Genomic DNA, 25,359 nt, shown 5'->3' on the forward strand with positions numbered 1-25,359 from the left:
TCGTTTTTATACCACAAGTGTCCCTTTTGACGTGTTTGCGGCTGTGGCGCGGAAGTAACCTCACGAGGGAACGTCGTATTTACAACCAACACTCTCTGTTTGTAGCTCACACTACCGAAGAAACAGTTTGGTTGCCGTAGGTGCGCTTGTGTTTGATACAAATTTTTGGTTTCACTTAGGAGAACACGGCCAGAATCGTGCTGTTGCACTTTACAAAGGATCTCAACGATACACAGGGTGCTCCAGAGAAGCGACAAAATCTGTGTCAGGAGTGGGATTCGAACCCACGCCCTCATTCGAGGACCAGAAGGCTCTAGCTGCTACTGCAGCCAAGGTTTTTCCTTGAGTCTGGCGCCTTAGACCGCTCGGCCATCCTGACACTTGATTTGATGCTCCTCGTTTGTTCTATTAGAGAACTTACAGTTGATGTAATTGTCGCATCCACGTTGCCACAGTACACCGGCATGAGTTCTGCACCCGTTACACGTTCGCCAGGTGCAGCCGCACAAATATAGCGCAGAATGTACCACCAAAAGAGTTTCTCAAATCCGTATAATCACGGCACTCAATACATTTTGTTCGAAACTAAGTCGTCTGTTACAGACATCAGAGATTAGACAGAATGCAGAGGTCTATCTGTCGAATAATATCTCAAGTTTTGGTCACGTTGTAATCTCCATAAAGTAATATTTTGAGTATATGAATTTATTTCGAGCTCTCTGTATTTCATCAGCGACTGTTATTGTACAGAGGATGTACTGGTCAGCCTGCACTGTTTCCTCACACTGTCGTTAGCACTCTGCATCTCCAGACAAGAGTCGTTTTTATACCACAAGTGTCCCTTTTGACGTGTTTGCGGCTGTGGCGCGGAAGTAACCTCACGAGGGAACGTCGTATTTACAACCAACACTCTCTGTTTGTAGCTCACACTACCGAAGAAACAGTTTGGTTGCCGTAGGTGCGCTTGTGTTTGATACAAATTTTTGGTTTCACTTAGGAGAACACGGCCAGAATCGTGCTGTTGCACTTTACAAAGGATCTCAACGATACACAGGGTGCTCCAGAGAAGCGACAAAATCTGTGTCAGGAGTGGGATTCGAACCCACGCCCTCATTCGAGGACCAGAAGGCTCTAGCTGCTACTGCAGCCAAGGTTTTTCCTTGAGTCTGGCGCCTTAGACCGCTCGGCCATCCTGACACTTGATTTGATGCTCCTCGTTTGTTCTATTAGAGAACTTACAGTTGATGTAATTGTCGCATCCACGTTGCCACAGTACACCGGCATGAGTTCTGCACCCGTTACACGTTCGCCAGGTGCAGCCGCACAAATATAGCGCAGAATGTACCACCAAAAGAGTTTCTCAAATCCGTATAATCACGGCACTCAATACATTTTGTTCGAAACTAAGTCGTCTGTTACAGACATCAGAGATTAGACAGAATGCAGAGGTCTATCTGTCGAATAATATCTCAAGTTTTGGTCACGTTGTAATCTCCATAAAGTAATATTTTGAGTATATGAATTTATTTCGAGCTCTCTGTATTTCATCAGCGACTGTTATTGTACAGAGGATGTACTGGTCAGCCTGCACTGTTTCCTCACACTGTCGTTAGCACTCTGCATCTCCAGACAAGAGTCGTTTTTATACCACAAGTGTCCCTTTTGACGTGTTTGCGGCTGTGGCGCGGAAGTAACCTCACGAGGGAACGTCGTATTTACAACCAACACTCTCTGTTTGTAGCTCACACTACCGAAGAAACAGTTTGGTTGCCGTAGGTGCGCTTGTGTTTGATACAAATTTTTGGTTTCACTTAGGAGAACACGGCCAGAATCGTGCTGTTGCACTTTACAAAGGATCTCAACGATACACAGGGTGCTCCAGAGAAGCGACAAAATCTGTGTCAGGAGTGGGATTCGAACCCACGCCCTCATTCGAGGACCAGAAGGCTCTAGCTGCTACTGCAGCCAAGGTTTTTCCTTGAGTCTGGCGCCTTAGACCGCTCGGCCATCCTGACACTTGATTTGATGCTCCTCGTTTGTTCTATTAGAGAACTTACAGTTGATGTAATTGTCGCATCCACGTTGCCACAGTACACCGGCATGAGTTCTGCACCCGTTACACGTTCGCCAGGTGCAGCCGCACAAATATAGCGCAGAATGTACCACCAAAAGAGTTTCTCAAATCCGTATAATCACGGCACTCAATACATTTTGTTCGAAACTAAGTCGTCTGTTACAGACATCAGAGATTAGACAGAATGCAGAGGTCTATCTGTCGAATAATATCTCAAGTTTTGGTCACGTTGTAATCTCCATAAAGTAATATTTTGAGTATATGAATTTATTTCGAGCTCTCTGTATTTCATCAGCGACTGTTATTGTACAGAGGATGTACTGGTCAGCCTGCACTGTTTCCTCACACTGTCGTTAGCACTCTGCATCTCCAGACAAGAGTCGTTTTTATACCACAAGTGTCCCTTTTGACGTGTTTGCGGCTGTGGCGCGGAAGTAACCTCACGAGGGAACGTCGTATTTACAACCAACACTCTCTGTTTGTAGCTCACACTACCGAAGAAACAGTTTGGTTGCCGTAGGTGCGCTTGTGTTTGATACAAATTTTTGGTTTCACTTAGGAGAACACGGCCAGAATCGTGCTGTTGCACTTTACAAAGGATCTCAACGATACACAGGGTGCTCCAGAGAAGCGACAAAATCTGTGTCAGGAGTGGGATTCGAACCCACGCCCTCATTCGAGGACCAGAAGGCTCTAGCTGCTACTGCAGCCAAGGTTTTTCCTTGAGTCTGGCGCCTTAGACCGCTCGGCCATCCTGACACTTGATTTGATGCTCCTCGTTTGTTCTATTAGAGAACTTACAGTTGATGTAATTGTCGCATCCACGTTGCCACAGTACACCGGCATGAGTTCTGCACCCGTTACACGTTCGCCAGGTGCAGCCGCACAAATATAGCGCAGAATGTACCACCAAAAGAGTTTCTCAAATCCGTATAATCACGGCACTCAATACATTTTGTTCGAAACTAAGTCGTCTGTTACAGACATCAGAGATTAGACAGAATGCAGAGGTCTATCTGTCGAATAATATCTCAAGTTTTGGTCACGTTGTAATCTCCATAAAGTAATATTTTGAGTATATGAATTTATTTCGAGCTCTCTGTATTTCATCAGCGACTGTTATTGTACAGAGGATGTACTGGTCAGCCTGCACTGTTTCCTCACACTGTCGTTAGCACTCTGCATCTCCAGACAAGAGTCGTTTTTATACCACAAGTGTCCCTTTTGACGTGTTTGCGGCTGTGGCGCGGAAGTAACCTCACGAGGGAACGTCGTATTTACAACCAACACTCTCTGTTTGTAGCTCACACTACCGAAGAAACAGTTTGGTTGCCGTAGGTGCGCTTGTGTTTGATACAAATTTTTGGTTTCACTTAGGAGAACACGGCCAGAATCGTGCTGTTGCACTTTACAAAGGATCTCAACGATACACAGGGTGCTCCAGAGAAGCGACAAAATCTGTGTCAGGAGTGGGATTCGAACCCACGCCCTCATTCGAGGACCAGAAGGCTCTAGCTGCTACTGCAGCCAAGGTTTTTCCTTGAGTCTGGCGCCTTAGACCGCTCGGCCATCCTGACACTTGATTTGATGCTCCTCGTTTGTTCTATTAGAGAACTTACAGTTGATGTAATTGTCGCATCCACGTTGCCACAGTACACCGGCATGAGTTCTGCACCCGTTACACGTTCGCCAGGTGCAGCCGCACAAATATAGCGCAGAATGTACCACCAAAAGAGTTTCTCAAATCCGTATAATCACGGCACTCAATACATTTTGTTCGAAACTAAGTCGTCTGTTACAGACATCAGAGATTAGACAGAATGCAGAGGTCTATCTGTCGAATAATATCTCAAGTTTTGGTCACGTTGTAATCTCCATAAAGTAATATTTTGAGTATATGAATTTATTTCGAGCTCTCTGTATTTCATCAGCGACTGTTATTGTACAGAGGATGTACTGGTCAGCCTGCACTGTTTCCTCACACTGTCGTTAGCACTCTGCATCTCCAGACAAGAGTCGTTTTTATACCACAAGTGTCCCTTTTGACGTGTTTGCGGCTGTGGCGCGGAAGTAACCTCACGAGGGAACGTCGTATTTACAACCAACACTCTCTGTTTGTAGCTCACACTACCGAAGAAACAGTTTGGTTGCCGTAGGTGCGCTTGTGTTTGATACAAATTTTTGGTTTCACTTAGGAGAACACGGCCAGAATCGTGCTGTTGCACTTTACAAAGGATCTCAACGATACACAGGGTGCTCCAGAGAAGCGACAAAATCTGTGTCAGGAGTGGGATTCGAACCCACGCCCTCATTCGAGGACCAGAAGGCTCTAGCTGCTACTGCAGCCAAGGTTTTTCCTTGAGTCTGGCGCCTTAGACCGCTCGGCCATCCTGACACTTGATTTGATGCTCCTCGTTTGTTCTATTAGAGAACTTACAGTTGATGTAATTGTCGCATCCACGTTGCCACAGTACACCGGCATGAGTTCTGCACCCGTTACACGTTCGCCAGGTGCAGCCGCACAAATATAGCGCAGAATGTACCACCAAAAGAGTTTCTCAAATCCGTATAATCACGGCACTCAATACATTTTGTTCGAAACTAAGTCGTCTGTTACAGACATCAGAGATTAGACAGAATGCAGAGGTCTATCTGTCGAATAATATCTCAAGTTTTGGTCACGTTGTAATCTCCATAAAGTAATATTTTGAGTATATGAATTTATTTCGAGCTCTCTGTATTTCATCAGCGACTGTTATTGTACAGAGGATGTACTGGTCAGCCTGCACTGTTTCCTCACACTGTCGTTAGCACTCTGCATCTCCAGACAAGAGTCGTTTTTATACCACAAGTGTCCCTTTTGACGTGTTTGCGGCTGTGGCGCGGAAGTAACCTCACGAGGGAACGTCGTATTTACAACCAACACTCTCTGTTTGTAGCTCACACTACCGAAGAAACAGTTTGGTTGCCGTAGGTGCGCTTGTGTTTGATACAAATTTTTGGTTTCACTTAGGAGAACACGGCCAGAATCGTGCTGTTGCACTTTACAAAGGATCTCAACGATACACAGGGTGCTCCAGAGAAGCGACAAAATCTGTGTCAGGAGTGGGATTCGAACCCACGCCCTCATTCGAGGACCAGAAGGCTCTAGCTGCTACTGCAGCCAAGGTTTTTCCTTGAGTCTGGCGCCTTAGACCGCTCGGCCATCCTGACACTTGATTTGATGCTCCTCGTTTGTTCTATTAGAGAACTTACAGTTGATGTAATTGTCGCATCCACGTTGCCACAGTACACCGGCATGAGTTCTGCACCCGTTACACGTTCGCCAGGTGCAGCCGCACAAATATAGCGCAGAATGTACCACCAAAAGAGTTTCTCAAATCCGTATAATCACGGCACTCAATACATTTTGTTCGAAACTAAGTCGTCTGTTACAGACATCAGAGATTAGACAGAATGCAGAGGTCTATCTGTCGAATAATATCTCAAGTTTTGGTCACGTTGTAATCTCCATAAAGTAATATTTTGAGTATATGAATTTATTTCGAGCTCTCTGTATTTCATCAGCGACTGTTATTGTACAGAGGATGTACTGGTCAGCCTGCACTGTTTCCTCACACTGTCGTTAGCACTCTGCATCTCCAGACAAGAGTCGTTTTTATACCACAAGTGTCCCTTTTGACGTGTTTGCGGCTGTGGCGCGGAAGTAACCTCACGAGGGAACGTCGTATTTACAACCAACACTCTCTGTTTGTAGCTCACACTACCGAAGAAACAGTTTGGTTGCCGTAGGTGCGCTTGTGTTTGATACAAATTTTTGGTTTCACTTAGGAGAACACGGCCAGAATCGTGCTGTTGCACTTTACAAAGGATCTCAACGATACACAGGGTGCTCCAGAGAAGCGACAAAATCTGTGTCAGGAGTGGGATTCGAACCCACGCCCTCATTCGAGGACCAGAAGGCTCTAGCTGCTACTGCAGCCAAGGTTTTTCCTTGAGTCTGGCGCCTTAGACCGCTCGGCCATCCTGACACTTGATTTGATGCTCCTCGTTTGTTCTATTAGAGAACTTACAGTTGATGTAATTGTCGCATCCACGTTGCCACAGTACACCGGCATGAGTTCTGCACCCGTTACACGTTCGCCAGGTGCAGCCGCACAAATATAGCGCAGAATGTACCACCAAAAGAGTTTCTCAAATCCGTATAATCACGGCACTCAATACATTTTGTTCGAAACTAAGTCGTCTGTTACAGACATCAGAGATTAGACAGAATGCAGAGGTCTATCTGTCGAATAATATCTCAAGTTTTGGTCACGTTGTAATCTCCATAAAGTAATATTTTGAGTATATGAATTTATTTCGAGCTCTCTGTATTTCATCAGCGACTGTTATTGTACAGAGGATGTACTGGTCAGCCTGCACTGTTTCCTCACACTGTCGTTAGCACTCTGCATCTCCAGACAAGAGTCGTTTTTATACCACAAGTGTCCCTTTTGACGTGTTTGCGGCTGTGGCGCGGAAGTAACCTCACGAGGGAACGTCGTATTTACAACCAACACTCTCTGTTTGTAGCTCACACTACCGAAGAAACAGTTTGGTTGCCGTAGGTGCGCTTGTGTTTGATACAAATTTTTGGTTTCACTTAGGAGAACACGGCCAGAATCGTGCTGTTGCACTTTACAAAGGATCTCAACGATACACAGGGTGCTCCAGAGAAGCGACAAAATCTGTGTCAGGAGTGGGATTCGAACCCACGCCCTCATTCGAGGACCAGAAGGCTCTAGCTGCTACTGCAGCCAAGGTTTTTCCTTGAGTCTGGCGCCTTAGACCGCTCGGCCATCCTGACACTTGATTTGATGCTCCTCGTTTGTTCTATTAGAGAACTTACAGTTGATGTAATTGTCGCATCCACGTTGCCACAGTACACCGGCATGAGTTCTGCACCCGTTACACGTTCGCCAGGTGCAGCCGCACAAATATAGCGCAGAATGTACCACCAAAAGAGTTTCTCAAATCCGTATAATCACGGCACTCAATACATTTTGTTCGAAACTAAGTCGTCTGTTACAGACATCAGAGATTAGACAGAATGCAGAGGTCTATCTGTCGAATAATATCTCAAGTTTTGGTCACGTTGTAATCTCCATAAAGTAATATTTTGAGTATATGAATTTATTTCGAGCTCTCTGTATTTCATCAGCGACTGTTATTGTACAGAGGATGTACTGGTCAGCCTGCACTGTTTCCTCACACTGTCGTTAGCACTCTGCATCTCCAGACAAGAGTCGTTTTTATACCACAAGTGTCCCTTTTGACGTGTTTGCGGCTGTGGCGCGGAAGTAACCTCACGAGGGAACGTCGTATTTACAACCAACACTCTCTGTTTGTAGCTCACACTACCGAAGAAACAGTTTGGTTGCCGTAGGTGCGCTTGTGTTTGATACAAATTTTTGGTTTCACTTAGGAGAACACGGCCAGAATCGTGCTGTTGCACTTTACAAAGGATCTCAACGATACACAGGGTGCTCCAGAGAAGCGACAAAATCTGTGTCAGGAGTGGGATTCGAACCCACGCCCTCATTCGAGGACCAGAAGGCTCTAGCTGCTACTGCAGCCAAGGTTTTTCCTTGAGTCTGGCGCCTTAGACCGCTCGGCCATCCTGACACTTGATTTGATGCTCCTCGTTTGTTCTATTAGAGAACTTACAGTTGATGTAATTGTCGCATCCACGTTGCCACAGTACACCGGCATGAGTTCTGCACCCGTTACACGTTCGCCAGGTGCAGCCGCACAAATATAGCGCAGAATGTACCACCAAAAGAGTTTCTCAAATCCGTATAATCACGGCACTCAATACATTTTGTTCGAAACTAAGTCGTCTGTTACAGACATCAGAGATTAGACAGAATGCAGAGGTCTATCTGTCGAATAATATCTCAAGTTTTGGTCACGTTGTAATCTCCATAAAGTAATATTTTGAGTATATGAATTTATTTCGAGCTCTCTGTATTTCATCAGCGACTGTTATTGTACAGAGGATGTACTGGTCAGCCTGCACTGTTTCCTCACACTGTCGTTAGCACTCTGCATCTCCAGACAAGAGTCGTTTTTATACCACAAGTGTCCCTTTTGACGTGTTTGCGGCTGTGGCGCGGAAGTAACCTCACGAGGGAACGTCGTATTTACAACCAACACTCTCTGTTTGTAGCTCACACTACCGAAGAAACAGTTTGGTTGCCGTAGGTGCGCTTGTGTTTGATACAAATTTTTGGTTTCACTTAGGAGAACACGGCCAGAATCGTGCTGTTGCACTTTACAAAGGATCTCAACGATACACAGGGTGCTCCAGAGAAGCGACAAAATCTGTGTCAGGAGTGGGATTCGAACCCACGCCCTCATTCGAGGACCAGAAGGCTCTAGCTGCTACTGCAGCCAAGGTTTTTCCTTGAGTCTGGCGCCTTAGACCGCTCGGCCATCCTGACACTTGATTTGATGCTCCTCGTTTGTTCTATTAGAGAACTTACAGTTGATGTAATTGTCGCATCCACGTTGCCACAGTACACCGGCATGAGTTCTGCACCCGTTACACGTTCGCCAGGTGCAGCCGCACAAATATAGCGCAGAATGTACCACCAAAAGAGTTTCTCAAATCCGTATAATCACGGCACTCAATACATTTTGTTCGAAACTAAGTCGTCTGTTACAGACATCAGAGATTAGACAGAATGCAGAGGTCTATCTGTCGAATAATATCTCAAGTTTTGGTCACGTTGTAATCTCCATAAAGTAATATTTTGAGTATATGAATTTATTTCGAGCTCTCTGTATTTCATCAGCGACTGTTATTGTACAGAGGATGTACTGGTCAGCCTGCACTGTTTCCTCACACTGTCGTTAGCACTCTGCATCTCCAGACAAGAGTCGTTTTTATACCACAAGTGTCCCTTTTGACGTGTTTGCGGCTGTGGCGCGGAAGTAACCTCACGAGGGAACGTCGTATTTACAACCAACACTCTCTGTTTGTAGCTCACACTACCGAAGAAACAGTTTGGTTGCCGTAGGTGCGCTTGTGTTTGATACAAATTTTTGGTTTCACTTAGGAGAACACGGCCAGAATCGTGCTGTTGCACTTTACAAAGGATCTCAACGATACACAGGGTGCTCCAGAGAAGCGACAAAATCTGTGTCAGGAGTGGGATTCGAACCCACGCCCTCATTCGAGGACCAGAAGGCTCTAGCTGCTACTGCAGCCAAGGTTTTTCCTTGAGTCTGGCGCCTTAGACCGCTCGGCCATCCTGACACTTGATTTGATGCTCCTCGTTTGTTCTATTAGAGAACTTACAGTTGATGTAATTGTCGCATCCACGTTGCCACAGTACACCGGCATGAGTTCTGCACCCGTTACACGTTCGCCAGGTGCAGCCGCACAAATATAGCGCAGAATGTACCACCAAAAGAGTTTCTCAAATCCGTATAATCACGGCACTCAATACATTTTGTTCGAAACTAAGTCGTCTGTTACAGACATCAGAGATTAGACAGAATGCAGAGGTCTATCTGTCGAATAATATCTCAAGTTTTGGTCACGTTGTAATCTCCATAAAGTAATATTTTGAGTATATGAATTTATTTCGAGCTCTCTGTATTTCATCAGCGACTGTTATTGTACAGAGGATGTACTGGTCAGCCTGCACTGTTTCCTCACACTGTCGTTAGCACTCTGCATCTCCAGACAAGAGTCGTTTTTATACCACAAGTGTCCCTTTTGACGTGTTTGCGGCTGTGGCGCGGAAGTAACCTCACGAGGGAACGTCGTATTTACAACCAACACTCTCTGTTTGTAGCTCACACTACCGAAGAAACAGTTTGGTTGCCGTAGGTGCGCTTGTGTTTGATACAAATTTTTGGTTTCACTTAGGAGAACACGGCCAGAATCGTGCTGTTGCACTTTACAAAGGATCTCAACGATACACAGGGTGCTCCAGAGAAGCGACAAAATCTGTGTCAGGAGTGGGATTCGAACCCACGCCCTCATTCGAGGACCAGAAGGCTCTAGCTGCTACTGCAGCCAAGGTTTTTCCTTGAGTCTGGCGCCTTAGACCGCTCGGCCATCCTGACACTTGATTTGATGCTCCTCGTTTGTTCTATTAGAGAACTTACAGTTGATGTAATTGTCGCATCCACGTTGCCACAGTACACCGGCATGAGTTCTGCACCCGTTACACGTTCGCCAGGTGCAGCCGCACAAATATAGCGCAGAATGTACCACCAAAAGAGTTTCTCAAATCCGTATAATCACGGCACTCAATACATTTTGTTCGAAACTAAGTCGTCTGTTACAGACATCAGAGATTAGACAGAATGCAGAGGTCTATCTGTCGAATAATATCTCAAGTTTTGGTCACGTTGTAATCTCCATAAAGTAATATTTTGAGTATATGAATTTATTTCGAGCTCTCTGTATTTCATCAGCGACTGTTATTGTACAGAGGATGTACTGGTCAGCCTGCACTGTTTCCTCACACTGTCGTTAGCACTCTGCATCTCCAGACAAGAGTCGTTTTTATACCACAAGTGTCCCTTTTGACGTGTTTGCGGCTGTGGCGCGGAAGTAACCTCACGAGGGAACGTCGTATTTACAACCAACACTCTCTGTTTGTAGCTCACACTACCGAAGAAACAGTTTGGTTGCCGTAGGTGCGCTTGTGTTTGATACAAATTTTTGGTTTCACTTAGGAGAACACGGCCAGAATCGTGCTGTTGCACTTTACAAAGGATCTCAACGATACACAGGGTGCTCCAGAGAAGCGACAAAATCTGTGTCAGGAGTGGGATTCGAACCCACGCCCTCATTCGAGGACCAGAAGGCTCTAGCTGCTACTGCAGCCAAGGTTTTTCCTTGAGTCTGGCGCCTTAGACCGCTCGGCCATCCTGACACTTGATTTGATGCTCCTCGTTTGTTCTATTAGAGAACTTACAGTTGATGTAATTGTCGCATCCACGTTGCCACAGTACACCGGCATGAGTTCTGCACCCGTTACACGTTCGCCAGGTGCAGCCGCACAAATATAGCGCAGAATGTACCACCAAAAGAGTTTCTCAAATCCGTATAATCACGGCACTCAATACATTTTGTTCGAAACTAAGTCGTCTGTTACAGACATCAGAGATTAGACAGAATGCAGAGGTCTATCTGTCGAATAATATCTCAAGTTTTGGTCACGTTGTAATCTCCATAAAGTAATATTTTGAGTATATGAATTTATTTCGAGCTCTCTGTATTTCATCAGCGACTGTTATTGTACAGAGGATGTACTGGTCAGCCTGCACTGTTTCCTCACACTGTCGTTAGCACTCTGCATCTCCAGACAAGAGTCGTTTTTATACCACAAGTGTCCCTTTTGACGTGTTTGCGGCTGTGGCGCGGAAGTAACCTCACGAGGGAACGTCGTATTTACAACCAACACTCTCTGTTTGTAGCTCACACTACCGAAGAAACAGTTTGGTTGCCGTAGGTGCGCTTGTGTTTGATACAAATTTTTGGTTTCACTTAGGAGAACACGGCCAGAATCGTGCTGTTGCACTTTACAAAGGATCTCAACGATACACAGGGTGCTCCAGAGAAGCGACAAAATCTGTGTCAGGAGTGGGATTCGAACCCACGCCCTCATTCGAGGACCAGAAGGCTCTAGCTGCTACTGCAGCCAAGGTTTTTCCTTGAGTCTGGCGCCTTAGACCGCTCGGCCATCCTGACACTTGATTTGATGCTCCTCGTTTGTTCTATTAGAGAACTTACAGTTGATGTAATTGTCGCATCCACGTTGCCACAGTACACCGGCATGAGTTCTGCACCCGTTACACGTTCGCCAGGTGCAGCCGCACAAATATAGCGCAGAATGTACCACCAAAAGAGTTTCTCAAATCCGTATAATCACGGCACTCAATACATTTTGTTCGAAACTAAGTCGTCTGTTACAGACATCAGAGATTAGACAGAATGCAGAGGTCTATCTGTCGAATAATATCTCAAGTTTTGGTCACGTTGTAATCTCCATAAAGTAATATTTTGAGTATATGAATTTATTTCGAGCTCTCTGTATTTCATCAGCGACTGTTATTGTACAGAGGATGTACTGGTCAGCCTGCACTGTTTCCTCACACTGTCGTTAGCACTCTGCATCTCCAGACAAGAGTCGTTTTTATACCACAAGTGTCCCTTTTGACGTGTTTGCGGCTGTGGCGCGGAAGTAACCTCACGAGGGAACGTCGTATTTACAACCAACACTCTCTGTTTGTAGCTCACACTACCGAAGAAACAGTTTGGTTGCCGTAGGTGCGCTTGTGTTTGATACAAATTTTTGGTTTCACTTAGGAGAACACGGCCAGAATCGTGCTGTTGCACTTTACAAAGGATCTCAACGATACACAGGGTGCTCCAGAGAAGCGACAAAATCTGTGTCAGGAGTGGGATTCGAACCCACGCCCTCATTCGAGGACCAGAAGGCTCTAGCTGCTACTGCAGCCAAGGTTTTTCCTTGAGTCTGGCGCCTTAGACCGCTCGGCCATCCTGACACTTGATTTGATGCTCCTCGTTTGTTCTATTAGAGAACTTACAGTTGATGTAATTGTCGCATCCACGTTGCCACAGTACACCGGCATGAGTTCTGCACCCGTTACACGTTCGCCAGGTGCAGCCGCACAAATATAGCGCAGAATGTACCACCAAAAGAGTTTCTCAAATCCGTATAATCACGGCACTCAATACATTTTGTTCGAAACTAAGTCGTCTGTTACAGACATCAGAGATTAGACAGAATGCAGAGGTCTATCTGTCGAATAATATCTCAAGTTTTGGTCACGTTGTAATCTCCATAAAGTAATATTTTGAGTATATGAATTTATTTCGAGCTCTCTGTATTTCATCAGCGACTGTTATTGTACAGAGGATGTACTGGTCAGCCTGCACTGTTTCCTCACACTGTCGTTAGCACTCTGCATCTCCAGACAAGAGTCGTTTTTATACCACAAGTGTCCCTTTTGACGTGTTTGCGGCTGTGGCGCGGAAGTAACCTCACGAGGGAACGTCGTATTTACAACCAACACTCTCTGTTTGTAGCTCACACTACCGAAGAAACAGTTTGGTTGCCGTAGGTGCGCTTGTGTTTGATACAAATTTTTGGTTTCACTTAGGAGAACACGGCCAGAATCGTGCTGTTGCACTTTACAAAGGATCTCAACGATACACAGGGTGCTCCAGAGAAGCGACAAAATCTGTGTCAGGAGTGGGATTCGAACCCACGCCCTCATTCGAGGACCAGAAGGCTCTAGCTGCTACTGCAGCCAAGGTTTTTCCTTGAGTCTGGCGCCTTAGACCGCTCGGCCATCCTGACACTTGATTTGATGCTCCTCGTTTGTTCTATTAGAGAACTTACAGTTGATGTAATTGTCGCATCCACGTTGCCACAGTACACCGGCATGAGTTCTGCACCCGTTACACGTTCGCCAGGTGCAGCCGCACAAATATAGCGCAGAATGTACCACCAAAAGAGTTTCTCAAATCCGTATAATCACGGCACTCAATACATTTTGTTCGAAACTAAGTCGTCTGTTACAGACATCAGAGATTAGACAGAATGCAGAGGTCTATCTGTCGAATAATATCTCAAGTTTTGGTCACGTTGTAATCTCCATAAAGTAATATTTTGAGTATATGAATTTATTTCGAGCTCTCTGTATTTCATCAGCGACTGTTATTGTACAGAGGATGTACTGGTCAGCCTGCACTGTTTCCTCACACTGTCGTTAGCACTCTGCATCTCCAGACAAGAGTCGTTTTTATACCACAAGTGTCCCTTTTGACGTGTTTGCGGCTGTGGCGCGGAAGTAACCTCACGAGGGAACGTCGTATTTACAACCAACACTCTCTGTTTGTAGCTCACACTACCGAAGAAACAGTTTGGTTGCCGTAGGTGCGCTTGTGTTTGATACAAATTTTTGGTTTCACTTAGGAGAACACGGCCAGAATCGTGCTGTTGCACTTTACAAAGGATCTCAACGATACACAGGGTGCTCCAGAGAAGCGACAAAATCTGTGTCAGGAGTGGGATTCGAACCCACGCCCTCATTCGAGGACCAGAAGGCTCTAGCTGCTACTGCAGCCAAGGTTTTTCCTTGAGTCTGGCGCCTTAGACCGCTCGGCCATCCTGACACTTGATTTGATGCTCCTCGTTTGTTCTATTAGAGAACTTACAGTTGATGTAATTGTCGCATCCACGTTGCCACAGTACACCGGCATGAGTTCTGCACCCGTTACACGTTCGCCAGGTGCAGCCGCACAAATATAGCGCAGAATGTACCACCAAAAGAGTTTCTCAAATCCGTATAATCACGGCACTCAATACATTTTGTTCGAAACTAAGTCGTCTGTTACAGACATCAGAGATTAGACAGAATGCAGAGGTCTATCTGTCGAATAATATCTCAAGTTTTGGTCACGTTGTAATCTCCATAAAGTAATATTTTGAGTATATGAATTTATTTCGAGCTCTCTGTATTTCATCAGCGACTGTTATTGTACAGAGGATGTACTGGTCAGCCTGCACTGTTTCCTCACACTGTCGTTAGCACTCTGCATCTCCAGACAAGAGTCGTTTTTATACCACAAGTGTCCCTTTTGACGTGTTTGCGGCTGTGGCGCGGAAGTAACCTCACGAGGGAACGTCGTATTTACAACCAACACTCTCTGTTTGTAGCTCACACTACCGAAGAAACAGTTTGGTTGCCGTAGGTGCGCTTGTGTTTGATACAAATTTTTGGTTTCACTTAGGAGAACACGGCCAGAATCGTGCTGTTGCACTTTACAAAGGATCTCAACGATACACAGGGTGCTCCAGAGAAGCGACAAAATCTGTGTCAGGAGTGGGATTCGAACCCACGCCCTCATTCGAGGACCAGAAGGCTCTAGCTGCTACTGCAGCCAAGGTTTTTCCTTGAGTCTGGCGCCTTAGACCGCTCGGCCATCCTGACACTTGATTTGATGCTCCTCGTTTGTTCTATTAGAGAACTTACAGTTGATGTAATTGTCGCATCCACGTTGCCACAGTACACCGGCATGAGTTCTGCACCCGTTACACGTTCGCCAGGTGCAGCCGCACAAATATAGCGCAGAATGTACCACCAAAAGAGTTTCTCAAATCCGTATAATCACGGCACTCAATACATTTTGTTCGAAACTAAGTCGTCTGTTACAGACATCAGAGATTAGACAGAATGCAGAGGTCTATCTGTCGAATAATATCTCAAGTTTTGGTCACGTTGTAATCTCCATAAAGTAATATTTTGAGTATATGAATTTATTTCGAGCTCTCTGTATTTCATCAGCGACTGTTATTGTACAGAGGATGTACTGGTCAGCCTGCACTGTTTCCTCACACTGTCGTTAGCACTCTGCATCTCCAGACAAGAGTCGTTTTTATACCACAAGTGTCCCTTTTGACGTGTTTGCGGCTGTGGCGCGGAAGTAACCTCACGAGGGAACGTCGTATTTACAACCAACACTCTCTGTTTGTAGCTCACACTACCGAAGAAACAGTTTGGTTGCCGTAGGTGCGCTTGTGTTTGATACAAATTTTTGGTTTCACTTAGGAGAACACGGCCAGAATCGTGCTGTTGCACTTTACAAAGGATCTCAACGATACACAGGGTGCTCCAGAGAAGCGACAAAATCTGTGTCAGGAGTGGGATTCGAACCCACGCCCTCATTCGAGGACCAGAAGGCTCTAGCTGCTACTGCAGCCAAGGTTTTTCCTTGAGTCTGGCGCCTTAGACCGCTCGGCCATCCTGACACTTGATTTGATGCTCCTCGTTTGTTCTATTAGAGAACTTACAGTTGATGTAATTGTCGCATCCACGTTGCCACAGTACACCGGCATGAGTTCTGCACCCGTTACACGTTCGCCAGGTGCAGCCGCACAAATATAGCGCAGAATGTACCACCAAAAGAGTTTCTCAAATCCGTATAATCACGGCACTCAATACATTTTGTTCGAAACTAAGTCGTCTGTTACAGACATCAGAGATTAGACAGAATGCAGAGGTCTATCTGTCGAATAATATCTCAAGTTTTGGTCACGTTGTAATCTCCATAAAGTAATATTTTGAGTATATGAATTTATTTCGAGCTCTCTGTATTTCATCAGCGACTGTTATTGTACAGAGGATGTACTGGTCAGCCTGCACTGTTTCCTCACACTGTCGTTAGCACTCTGCATCTCCAGACAAGAGTCGTTTTTATACCACAAGTGTCCCTTTTGACGTGTTTGCGGCTGTGGCGCGGAAGTAACCTCACGAGGGAACGTCGTATTTACAACCAACACTCTCTGTTTGTAGCTCACACTACCGAAGAAACAGTTTGGTTGCCGTAGGTGCGCTTGTGTTTGATACAAATTTTTGGTTTCACTTAGGAGAACACGGCCAGAATCGTGCTGTTGCACTTTACAAAGGATCTCAACGATACACAGGGTGCTCCAGAGAAGCGACAAAATCTGTGTCAGGAGTGGGATTCGAACCCACGCCCTCATTCGAGGACCAGAAGGCTCTAGCTGCTACTGCAGCCAAGGTTTTTCCTTGAGTCTGGCGCCTTAGACCGCTCGGCCATCCTGACACTTGATTTGATGCTCCTCGTTTGTTCTATTAGAGAACTTACAGTTGATGTAATTGTCGCATCCACGTTGCCACAGTACACCGGCATGAGTTCTGCACCCGTTACACGTTCGCCAGGTGCAGCCGCACAAATATAGCGCAGAATGTACCACCAAAAGAGTTTCTCAAATCCGTATAATCACGGCACTCAATACATTTTGTTCGAAACTAAGTCGTCTGTTACAGACATCAGAGATTAGACAGAATGCAGAGGTCTATCTGTCGAATAATATCTCAAGTTTTGGTCACGTTGTAATCTCCATAAAGTAATATTTTGAGTATATGAATTTATTTCGAGCTCTCTGTATTTCATCAGCGACTGTTATTGTACAGAGGATGTACTGGTCAGCCTGCACTGTTTCCTCACACTGTCGTTAGCACTCTGCATCTCCAGACAGGAGTCGTTTTTATACCACAAGTGTCCCTGTTTCGCAGTTGGTACTATTTCGAGAGTTTTCGACGTTGTAATATCTTTGTTTAAATTCTACTTCGGCATCCATCCTACTACGCTACGCTTCGTGTTCCTCTGTGTTTCGACTTGGCCGACTTAGCTCGACTGACGCGAAAGCTGACGCTTTCATTTCGCGTTTTATGTACTTGGTTTGTGTAAGAAATGACTGTGAGAATCTGTCGTTGTAGAAATTTTTTATTCTTGTTCTATGGTTCGGCTGTATATGCCGCAGTACCTGTTCTTTCTGATATTCATTTACGTCCAAAGTACTTTCCATCGTTTTTATTAGCAATAAGAGCCATGTAATATCGTAAGGATCTAACACCCCAGTTTGATAGAATTTCACGACGTCCGTCAGAAAGCATCCCTATACCGCTAAAAATGGATGTCAATCCCTCCCCCATCTCCTGTTGTACAAATTACCGCACCCGGTGAATCCGTGATGAAATTTATCGACTAGACCACACTGAAGACATTTATCAGTAGCATGCAACGAAATGGGACGTAATTTTTAATAGTAGCTACCGTATTGTTCTCCACCGTATGCCACGTTGTTTGTTTTTTTGTGCTTACATTCTCCCAAATAAACTTTCAGTTACAAGATGGGAATTTTGATTCAGCATTGTTGGATTTATCCGTTTAATGGCATTTCTGCAATAAATCACTGGTTGTTAAAAGCGTTTTTCTTAACCTGGCTTCGCTTACATAACTTGCTAAGATGTAAGATTCACGTTGGTTATATACTTTACTTGGAAGTTTATATTATTTGTGTCAGTCGGGCGATGAATACGTTCGAAGAAAACTAGATGGAAAAGTCATGCGGTTATGTTTTGTGGGTGGTTGGGTATGAGTCTGGAGGTTCATTTCAGGAGAAGTGCAGCAGCCTTTCATTGGACGTCAGTTAGGGTCAGGCCGCCGTCCGTCCTTGATTTTGTTAGCGTTTACAACCAGCTAAATTAAGTTCCATTTCCACACAAATCTATTGGCTAGTTGCATCATCTTTCTCGCCTGTAAATGCCTCTGAGCACTATGGGACTTAACATCTGGGGTCATCAGTCCCCAAAAACTCAGAACTACTTAAACGTAACTAACCTAAGGACGTCACACACATCCTTGCCTGAGGCAGGATTCGAACCTGTGACCGTAGCGGTCACGCGGTTACAGACTGAAGCGCCTAGAACCGCTCGTCCATTGCGGCCGGCTTTTTCGCCTTTCATTATCATTTTAGAATACTCGTTTCTGGTAGCAGGCTTTGTAAAAGATGCATATGTTAACAGTTTTGATTTTTCATGTTACGTTCACGGCTCGCCGGATTATTTCTACTACGAGTCGCTGTGTACTGTTCGTCACTTCCTTCCAATTTTGTTGCCGCCATTTTAAATGGGCATTTTTAGGGATGATGAGAAGCGTTTTATTTTGTCCACTTTGTGGGCCTATGGTATTGTTCGATATTGGAACCTTCGCATGTTAATTTACTGTTTATCCTTCACAGATTCCTTGAAAATTTGGGTTAAGGTTGCGTGGGACCATCAGTCATCGGTCCCTAGGCGTACACACTAATTAATGTAACTTAAACTAACTTACGCTAAGGACAACAGACATACCCATGCCTGAAGTAGGACTCGACGGAGGAAGCCGCGCGAACCGTGACAAGGCGCCAAAGACCGCGCGACTACACCGCACGAAACATGTTAGTGTACATGTTGATCTCCATTTGGACCTTTGTGTTTCATCGTCACTCGTAGGACTCCGGTGACATCATCATTTTATAATCTCCTAGTGCAAAGCTGCACCTGATACAGATACACCTGGTAATTTACACTCCACTTTTTAGAGTAGCCAACACGCAAAGATCAACATTGGAAGAGTGCTGCTGTATGCTACCACTCTGCTGAGGTTGATTGCTTCCGTCATTTGCCCGTTGATAAAGAATCTTGGAGTAATACATGTGATGATGTTTCGGATCACTTTAACTGCTCTGTAATCTAGAACAATCCGTTTCGTGTACTAATGACTGACTAGATCGAAGGTCTTAGGAAAGTCGACGAACATGTGATTTTGATTTATGCAGCAATGGCTTTTATGCCCCTCATTTATGTGTTTGTGGTCATGATGCTTCTAAATGTGATACGTGACAGGCAATTTTTGGAAATTTGTACTAAGGTCTAATGGAACCAAACTACTTACAAGGGAACCTCCCCATCGCACCCCCCTCAGATTTAGTTATAAGTTGGCACAGTGGATAGGCCTTGAAAAACTGAACACAGATCAATCGAGAAAACAGGAAGAAGTTGTGTGGAACTATGAAAAAAGTAAGCAAAATATACAAACTGAGTAGTCCATGCATGAGACAGGCAAGATCAAAGACAGTAAACGCGCTAGAGCGCCGTGGTTCCGTAGTTAGTGTGGGCAACTACGGAGCGAGAGGTCCTTGGTTCAAGTCTTCCCTTGAGTGAAAAGTTTTATTTTTTATTTTCAGACAATTATTATCTGTCCGTCCGTCCGTCAGTCCGTCCGATGCGAGGTAACTGCGCCTTAGTATGGGGACGCCCCACCTAAAGAAACATATGTTTTGACAGATCACAGGGAAAACTGTGCGACTGTTAACTGTTGCATTCATTTGTTGCAGTTTATGTGACAAACTCTTATGTTTTCATCCCTTTTTTGGGAGTGATTATCACATCCACGAGAAAACCTGAATCGGGCAAGGTAGAAGAATCTTTTGACCCATTCGCCAAGTGTACAAGAATATATCAGACTTGTTTTCCTGTGGAGGAATCGGTTGACCTATGAACTTGCGATCAAATGTTTTCGGTTCCCATTGGAGAGGCAGGTCCTTTCGTCTACTAATCGCACGGTTTTGCGGTGCGGTCGCAAAACACAGACACTAAACTTATTACAGTGAACGAACGGACAGATGAAAAATAAAGAAAGTAAACTTCATACTCTAGGGATGACTTGAACGAAGGATCTCTCGTTCCGCAGTTCCTCACGCTAAACACAGGACCACGGCGCTCGTGAGCTCACATTCTTCAGATGTTGCCTATCTTTCACATTGACTACTCAGTCTGTATATTTTGCTTATTCTTTTCATAGTTCCACACAACTTCTTCCTGTTTTCTCGATTGACCCGTGTTCAGTTTCTCAAGGCCTATCCACTGTGCCAACTTATATCTAAATCTGAGGGGGTTGCGATGGGGAGGTTCTCTTGTTAGGTCATCGGTCCCTAAGCCTACACACTACTTAAACGAACTTGCGATATTGGCAACACACACACCCATGCCCGAGGGAGGACTCGAACCTCTGACGGGGGGGGAGCCGCATGGACCGTGACAAGGCGCCTAAGACCGCACTGCTACCTCGCGCGGCAGTGATTTTTTATTACCTTACAACCTATCAGCGTCATTCCAGTATTTATTGCCCTAGTTATGATGTTGTAATCAAAATTTTAACAGTGTTATATGCCGGAAGCTGTAGTTTGTGTGTTGGCCTCGCGTTTTTGGTACTTGGACTACTTTACCTTATTTCAGTTTTTCTGATAGTCTGTGCCTCTCAAGATTTCGTAAGGATGGGCACAATGATATAAAAGAATTTGAAAAAGAATGCTGTAGGAAGACCGTCCGGCTGAAGGGATATTTTTCTCTGCCTCGTGATGACTGGGTGTTGTGTGATGTCCTTAGGTTAGTTAGGTTTAAGTAGTTCTAAGTTCTAGGGGACTGATGAACATAGATGTTAAGTCCCATAGTGCTTAGAGCCATTTTTTTGAAGGGATATTTTTGCTTGGCTTCGGTGATTAATCATAAAATTTCTTCACTTGCGAAGTCCGCCAAGATTTCGTCGCTTTCTTCTGCAGTGTCGTCTGCAATTGGCACCTGAATTATTTCAGACGCCAGACTTTTGTCAGTTGGGTGCGCGGAGTTCATGTTGTCATAGTAACAATGAAATTCTTGCACGACGGCTTTTTTTTTTTTTTTTTTTGCAACAAATTGGTCACCTTTCGCCGCATTTAATTTTCTAATGAAAGTACGTGCATGGCTGGACGAGCTTTGATTAGGTGGAACTACGATCTGTTTCTGCTTCATTAACAGATTTAACTTTCGATTTACGTTTTAGGCGTCTAGTGGTCTGGCTTAATTTTAATCAGTTTTTCCTTTATCATCTTTATTTGTGCTTTCATACATTTCTATCATTGAATTTCATATAATTTTCTGAAGACGGCGTAACAAAATTCTGTGGTCCCTTTTTGACAATTTGCTTTCTGGCTATAGTGTGTGATTAAATAATCTCAATTTTTTTAGCGTCGGTGGTCCAGCACTCAATTTTAGTCCGGTGTATGATTATAGAGGGCAAACAAACGGTGCAAGCTGTTCTAACGACTTCATCAAAGTCTGTGTCTTGGAAGTGTATAATATTTAGCATGCACTATCCCTCTGAGCCGTTTTGTTGGCTGCTTAACTAGATTTACTGTCACGGCATAGGCACAGTGGTAGATGACACGTTCGCTTATGTGAGACGCTGCAAAAAATCTGTCGAGGCAGGTACTTGATACGGAGGGCAAAAAATGTAAATTTCATATCAGTAAGGTGAAACAATTTCCACTTGTTCTTGAGTCTAATTTTTAACAAGGTCGTATAGTTCTTTACAGTAACTGAAATATGGCCTCTGATCTTTCTGGCGAACAGCACAATAAAAATCCCCTCCTATCACGACGTTGGATGATGTCTTTTTTAAAGATGCGTACACATTTACAACGGATTCTAGTTTTTCCTCTTCTGCTATGGGAAGGTCTTCATGAACAAAATGGCCTTTGTTGTGTTGGCTGAAGAGCCAACACCGGGTTACTATTGGAGGCCGAAATGCACGCGTTTAGCTCACGCAGGCTGGTATGAGGAGGGAGGACTATACTGACGTGAGGTCTAGAACATGACAGGGAATTAGAGTTCAGAAAGCGGACGTAATTACTTTGATACTTAACTTTAATCCATTAATGATGAACGTCGCTCTTGAAGGTACATGATTCACAATATTAATATCAATAGTAACTGAATATGGCGCCTTGCTAGGTCGTAGCAAATGACGTAGCTGAAGGCTATACTAAACTGTCGTCTCTGCAAATGAGAGCGCATGTAGGCAGTAAACCGTCGCTAGCAAAGTCGGCTGTACAACTGGGGCGCTCGGTCTGCAAACACTGTTAGTGGCGACACTCGGGTCCGACGTATACTAACGGACCGCGGCCGATTTAAAGGCTACCACCTAGCATGTGTGGTGTCTGGCGGTGACACCACAGCCTTGCCTGCATTTACTTCGTGGGATACGTTTACTATCGATTGGAAACCGGGTAAGACAAGGTTGGAAGTTATGACTTCCAGTAATAATGGGTACGTCAGCCTCAAACCCGTCCTCGTTTGCCGTAGTCTTACTGGTCTGAAGTTAGGTTTCAGCTTGCTAATTTACGATCAGCAGTTTATATTCTTGATTCACGCACTTACAGTGCTTATTTTAAGCATAACGGGCCTTCACTCTCTCAACACTAGTCCATTTTTGTTTCAACTTTAGAGTCAATTTCTTGGCTTTCGTTATCTTTGTCGATTCTTTACTTTGTTTCTTATTAAGTTTTACATTTGGTTGTATCTTCATTTCGTTCTCCCATGGTTGGTCACTTTCTCTGTAGAATTCTTTGACTCACTTTCCTTTCGGCTTCCCTTTCGCAGCGTCTTGTTTGCCCGCCTTATCGTGTTTCTATTCCTGTGAGTTCCTGCGTTTACTCTCGCATTTGTTGCTTGTACACTCTCGATTTCAGGTCGTTTATTGCCGCTTCCCTCCATTCTTTTCGGGCAGCAAGTGTGGGCCAAGGGGTGTTATACTGTTTATATTTCCCTTGTTATAGTCTTATACTTTTAATAATTAAAAAAAGAATTCTTCTATAATTTTACTCTTAAACTTTCAGAATAAGAACTTATGACAACTGGTTGGTTGTGTATAGCTTCAGCTTTGCTGAGTTTGTCTTCTGTCTCGTATTGCCATGACACAGATTACTGACGCTCTCTCACTTCCCTGTTGTGTATGTTTACTACTGGCGTTGCGTGTTGTTCAGTTTGATGTGGTACCTGGCACTGAGGGTTTGATTGCAGTACGCACGATAAATGGGACACTACATTCTGCTGTTCGGGCTGTGAACTTTGGCCTTATGTCGTGTGATTCCAGGCGGTATTACTGGCCAAAGGTATGTCACTCTCCGTTCTATTAAGTCTGTCTTTTTAAACTGGTCCAGTTTATTGCTTAGTAAAGAGTGCTACTTCCATCACAGTTCTTGCGTCTCTTGTTTCTTGCTACAGGTAAGAAACATTTAAAGGGTTTGCGATCCGCCTCCGTTTTACAAGGCAATTGGGGAATTTCTGTCTACCCTCCTTGGTTTGGGTAACTGCGGGACCTGGTAGCGTGCTGGCTACTGTTTGATTCTGAGTGACCATGTGCGGAACAGTTAACGTTGCTGGAGGGCTGTTCTGTGTACTGTTACCCGTTTTCGACAGTCTTGTTGCTTAATACCTTTCTTACACCCTGTAACCGGGAACCGTAATATCCGAAGGAATATTTAACTTAATTTGATTTCAACTTACTTTACTCTACTAAAACATTGTAATGTAAGCTGAATAGGTACGTTTCGTGCGTAATACTCCTGACGTCACCGTACTGCAACAAGGTTCCTTTAACAAAAAATAGTTTTCCACTTTCAGGAGTCTGACTGAAATTACGGACATTATCATATTCAACGTCAGTATTCGAAATGTCAACAGTACTCACCGTTCCGTTCCGTTTCGGCAGTGGAATTCAGCCTTTTATGGATACTATAGCAGTAGTATTTTACCTCAATACAGGGTTCGATAGCTTGACGAAGAATCGGTATTGTTCCAGATTTTGACCTTAATCAATGGTTAATACAGTGGTGTCTACTAGCCAAGGGTGTACTTGTAGAGAGTTGGCTTGAACGGAACTTGTATCCTTGTCAAACTTAAATTCCAGCCTGTCTTTTTGTGGGAAACATACGGGACATAGTGTAGATTAACCCACGTGGGCTAATTTCTTAGGACTCAGACGAGCATTAACGCCAGCTCACGGTTGAACAACATCGCACGAAACACAATAACACCACGCATACTCAATAAATAAATGCAGCTGTTTCGGAGCGGTCAGGAAGCTCCTTAGTCTACCACTTTTCAAGCGGAACTGGTCGACTATCATGACACCCCATTACGGTCTTCTTATTTACCACATTTACTGTACTTACAGTTCATATCGTTGTCGCATCCATACAACAGTAAGCAGGCGTGAGCTCCGCAGACTTTCGACCTTCGCCAGACGCAGCCGCACGAATGTAGCGCAGAATGTACCACCAGATCAGACTGTCTAGTCCATACAGTCACAACAATCAATACATTTTGTTCTAAATTAGAAGGGATATTCAGAAAGTAAGGTCCGATCGGTCACGAAATGGAAACAATTGCGAAAATCGAAAATGTTTTATTTACAACAGTTTGCTACACCTTCCAGCTACCTCTCTACATAGTCACCTCTCCGACTTTGGCATTTGTCGTAGTATTGTATCAACTTTCCAATACTCTCGTCATAGAAGGTAGCCGCCTGTGCTTACCGCGAATTCTCTATGCTGGTCTGCAGCTCGTTGTCTGTGCCAAAATGGAGAACTGTCATCAAAAAGGAGACGCATGACATTAGTGTTATGTGGGCTGCATGACATCAGGCGAAATCTCTCACTAGGCCCTTATACTTGGCGGGAGGCACTATTTTCTAGGCACCTTCACGTGAACTCTGTGCTCTCGGAATTGAAAAGAGGGACGTCACGAGATCGACGGGCGTACTAGAGACAGTGCCAAACACATCTGTGAAAAGCTGAATCGGAAGTCCACTGCGGTTTCCATTTAGCTCCCGATCCTACCCAACTTTCCGAATAGGCCTGGTCATTTTCAGTTAAGGACATCAGTGATGAGGCAGAGAGCAGGGATCTTTCTATCGAGATATATCTCAAATACTGGGCAGGTTGTATTGTTTTATTTTCTCCACGTTGTCTTTATCATTCCGTATTTCTAGATACGAATCGTTGTTACACTACTGGCCA

The 25,359-nt window shown here is 44.6% G+C and overlaps 20 non-coding genes across 20 annotated transcripts; all 20 read right to left on the minus strand.

Annotated features, from left to right (window-relative positions):
• Positions 1-1,081: 1,081 nt before the first annotated feature.
• Trnal-caa lies at positions 1,082-1,197 on the minus strand. The gene is made up of 2 exons: positions 1,160-1,197; positions 1,082-1,127 (listed from the first exon to the last, which is right to left on the minus strand). It is a non-coding gene; the product is annotated as a tRNA-Leu (tRNA).
• A 702-nt stretch (positions 1,198-1,899) lies between these two features.
• Trnal-caa lies at positions 1,900-2,015 on the minus strand. Its single transcript has 2 exons — positions 1,978-2,015; positions 1,900-1,945 (listed from the first exon to the last, which is right to left on the minus strand). It is a non-coding gene; the product is annotated as a tRNA-Leu (tRNA).
• Positions 2,016-2,717: 702 nt separating this feature from the next.
• Trnal-caa lies at positions 2,718-2,833 on the minus strand. Its single transcript has 2 exons — positions 2,796-2,833; positions 2,718-2,763 (listed from the first exon to the last, which is right to left on the minus strand). It is a non-coding gene; the product is annotated as a tRNA-Leu (tRNA).
• Positions 2,834-3,535: 702 nt separating this feature from the next.
• Trnal-caa lies at positions 3,536-3,651 on the minus strand. Its single transcript has 2 exons — positions 3,614-3,651; positions 3,536-3,581 (listed from the first exon to the last, which is right to left on the minus strand). It is a non-coding gene; the product is annotated as a tRNA-Leu (tRNA).
• Positions 3,652-4,353: 702 nt separating this feature from the next.
• On the minus strand, positions 4,354-4,469 carry Trnal-caa. Its single transcript has 2 exons — positions 4,432-4,469; positions 4,354-4,399 (listed from the first exon to the last, which is right to left on the minus strand). It is a non-coding gene; the product is annotated as a tRNA-Leu (tRNA).
• Positions 4,470-5,171: 702 nt separating this feature from the next.
• Trnal-caa lies at positions 5,172-5,287 on the minus strand. The gene is made up of 2 exons: positions 5,250-5,287; positions 5,172-5,217 (listed from the first exon to the last, which is right to left on the minus strand). It is a non-coding gene; the product is annotated as a tRNA-Leu (tRNA).
• Positions 5,288-5,989: 702 nt separating this feature from the next.
• On the minus strand, positions 5,990-6,105 carry Trnal-caa. The gene is made up of 2 exons: positions 6,068-6,105; positions 5,990-6,035 (listed from the first exon to the last, which is right to left on the minus strand). It is a non-coding gene; the product is annotated as a tRNA-Leu (tRNA).
• Positions 6,106-6,807: 702 nt separating this feature from the next.
• Positions 6,808-6,923, minus strand: Trnal-caa. Its single transcript has 2 exons — positions 6,886-6,923; positions 6,808-6,853 (listed from the first exon to the last, which is right to left on the minus strand). It is a non-coding gene; the product is annotated as a tRNA-Leu (tRNA).
• A 702-nt stretch (positions 6,924-7,625) lies between these two features.
• Trnal-caa lies at positions 7,626-7,741 on the minus strand. Its single transcript has 2 exons — positions 7,704-7,741; positions 7,626-7,671 (listed from the first exon to the last, which is right to left on the minus strand). It is a non-coding gene; the product is annotated as a tRNA-Leu (tRNA).
• A 702-nt stretch (positions 7,742-8,443) lies between these two features.
• On the minus strand, positions 8,444-8,559 carry Trnal-caa. Its single transcript has 2 exons — positions 8,522-8,559; positions 8,444-8,489 (listed from the first exon to the last, which is right to left on the minus strand). It is a non-coding gene; the product is annotated as a tRNA-Leu (tRNA).
• A 702-nt stretch (positions 8,560-9,261) lies between these two features.
• Positions 9,262-9,377, minus strand: Trnal-caa. The gene is made up of 2 exons: positions 9,340-9,377; positions 9,262-9,307 (listed from the first exon to the last, which is right to left on the minus strand). It is a non-coding gene; the product is annotated as a tRNA-Leu (tRNA).
• Positions 9,378-10,079: 702 nt separating this feature from the next.
• Trnal-caa lies at positions 10,080-10,195 on the minus strand. Its single transcript has 2 exons — positions 10,158-10,195; positions 10,080-10,125 (listed from the first exon to the last, which is right to left on the minus strand). It is a non-coding gene; the product is annotated as a tRNA-Leu (tRNA).
• A 702-nt stretch (positions 10,196-10,897) lies between these two features.
• Positions 10,898-11,013, minus strand: Trnal-caa. The gene is made up of 2 exons: positions 10,976-11,013; positions 10,898-10,943 (listed from the first exon to the last, which is right to left on the minus strand). It is a non-coding gene; the product is annotated as a tRNA-Leu (tRNA).
• A 702-nt stretch (positions 11,014-11,715) lies between these two features.
• On the minus strand, positions 11,716-11,831 carry Trnal-caa. Its single transcript has 2 exons — positions 11,794-11,831; positions 11,716-11,761 (listed from the first exon to the last, which is right to left on the minus strand). It is a non-coding gene; the product is annotated as a tRNA-Leu (tRNA).
• Positions 11,832-12,533: 702 nt separating this feature from the next.
• Positions 12,534-12,649, minus strand: Trnal-caa. Its single transcript has 2 exons — positions 12,612-12,649; positions 12,534-12,579 (listed from the first exon to the last, which is right to left on the minus strand). It is a non-coding gene; the product is annotated as a tRNA-Leu (tRNA).
• Positions 12,650-13,351: 702 nt separating this feature from the next.
• On the minus strand, positions 13,352-13,467 carry Trnal-caa. Its single transcript has 2 exons — positions 13,430-13,467; positions 13,352-13,397 (listed from the first exon to the last, which is right to left on the minus strand). It is a non-coding gene; the product is annotated as a tRNA-Leu (tRNA).
• A 702-nt stretch (positions 13,468-14,169) lies between these two features.
• Positions 14,170-14,285, minus strand: Trnal-caa. Its single transcript has 2 exons — positions 14,248-14,285; positions 14,170-14,215 (listed from the first exon to the last, which is right to left on the minus strand). It is a non-coding gene; the product is annotated as a tRNA-Leu (tRNA).
• A 702-nt stretch (positions 14,286-14,987) lies between these two features.
• Positions 14,988-15,103, minus strand: Trnal-caa. Its single transcript has 2 exons — positions 15,066-15,103; positions 14,988-15,033 (listed from the first exon to the last, which is right to left on the minus strand). It is a non-coding gene; the product is annotated as a tRNA-Leu (tRNA).
• Positions 15,104-15,805: 702 nt separating this feature from the next.
• Trnal-caa lies at positions 15,806-15,921 on the minus strand. The gene is made up of 2 exons: positions 15,884-15,921; positions 15,806-15,851 (listed from the first exon to the last, which is right to left on the minus strand). It is a non-coding gene; the product is annotated as a tRNA-Leu (tRNA).
• Positions 15,922-16,623: 702 nt separating this feature from the next.
• Positions 16,624-16,739, minus strand: Trnal-caa. Its single transcript has 2 exons — positions 16,702-16,739; positions 16,624-16,669 (listed from the first exon to the last, which is right to left on the minus strand). It is a non-coding gene; the product is annotated as a tRNA-Leu (tRNA).
• Positions 16,740-25,359: the final 8,620 nt, after the last annotated feature.

This window comes from Schistocerca piceifrons, chromosome 2, assembly GCF_021461385.2.
Source record: "Schistocerca piceifrons isolate TAMUIC-IGC-003096 chromosome 2, iqSchPice1.1, whole genome shotgun sequence".
NCBI lineage: Eukaryota > Metazoa > Arthropoda > Insecta > Orthoptera > Acrididae > Schistocerca > Schistocerca piceifrons.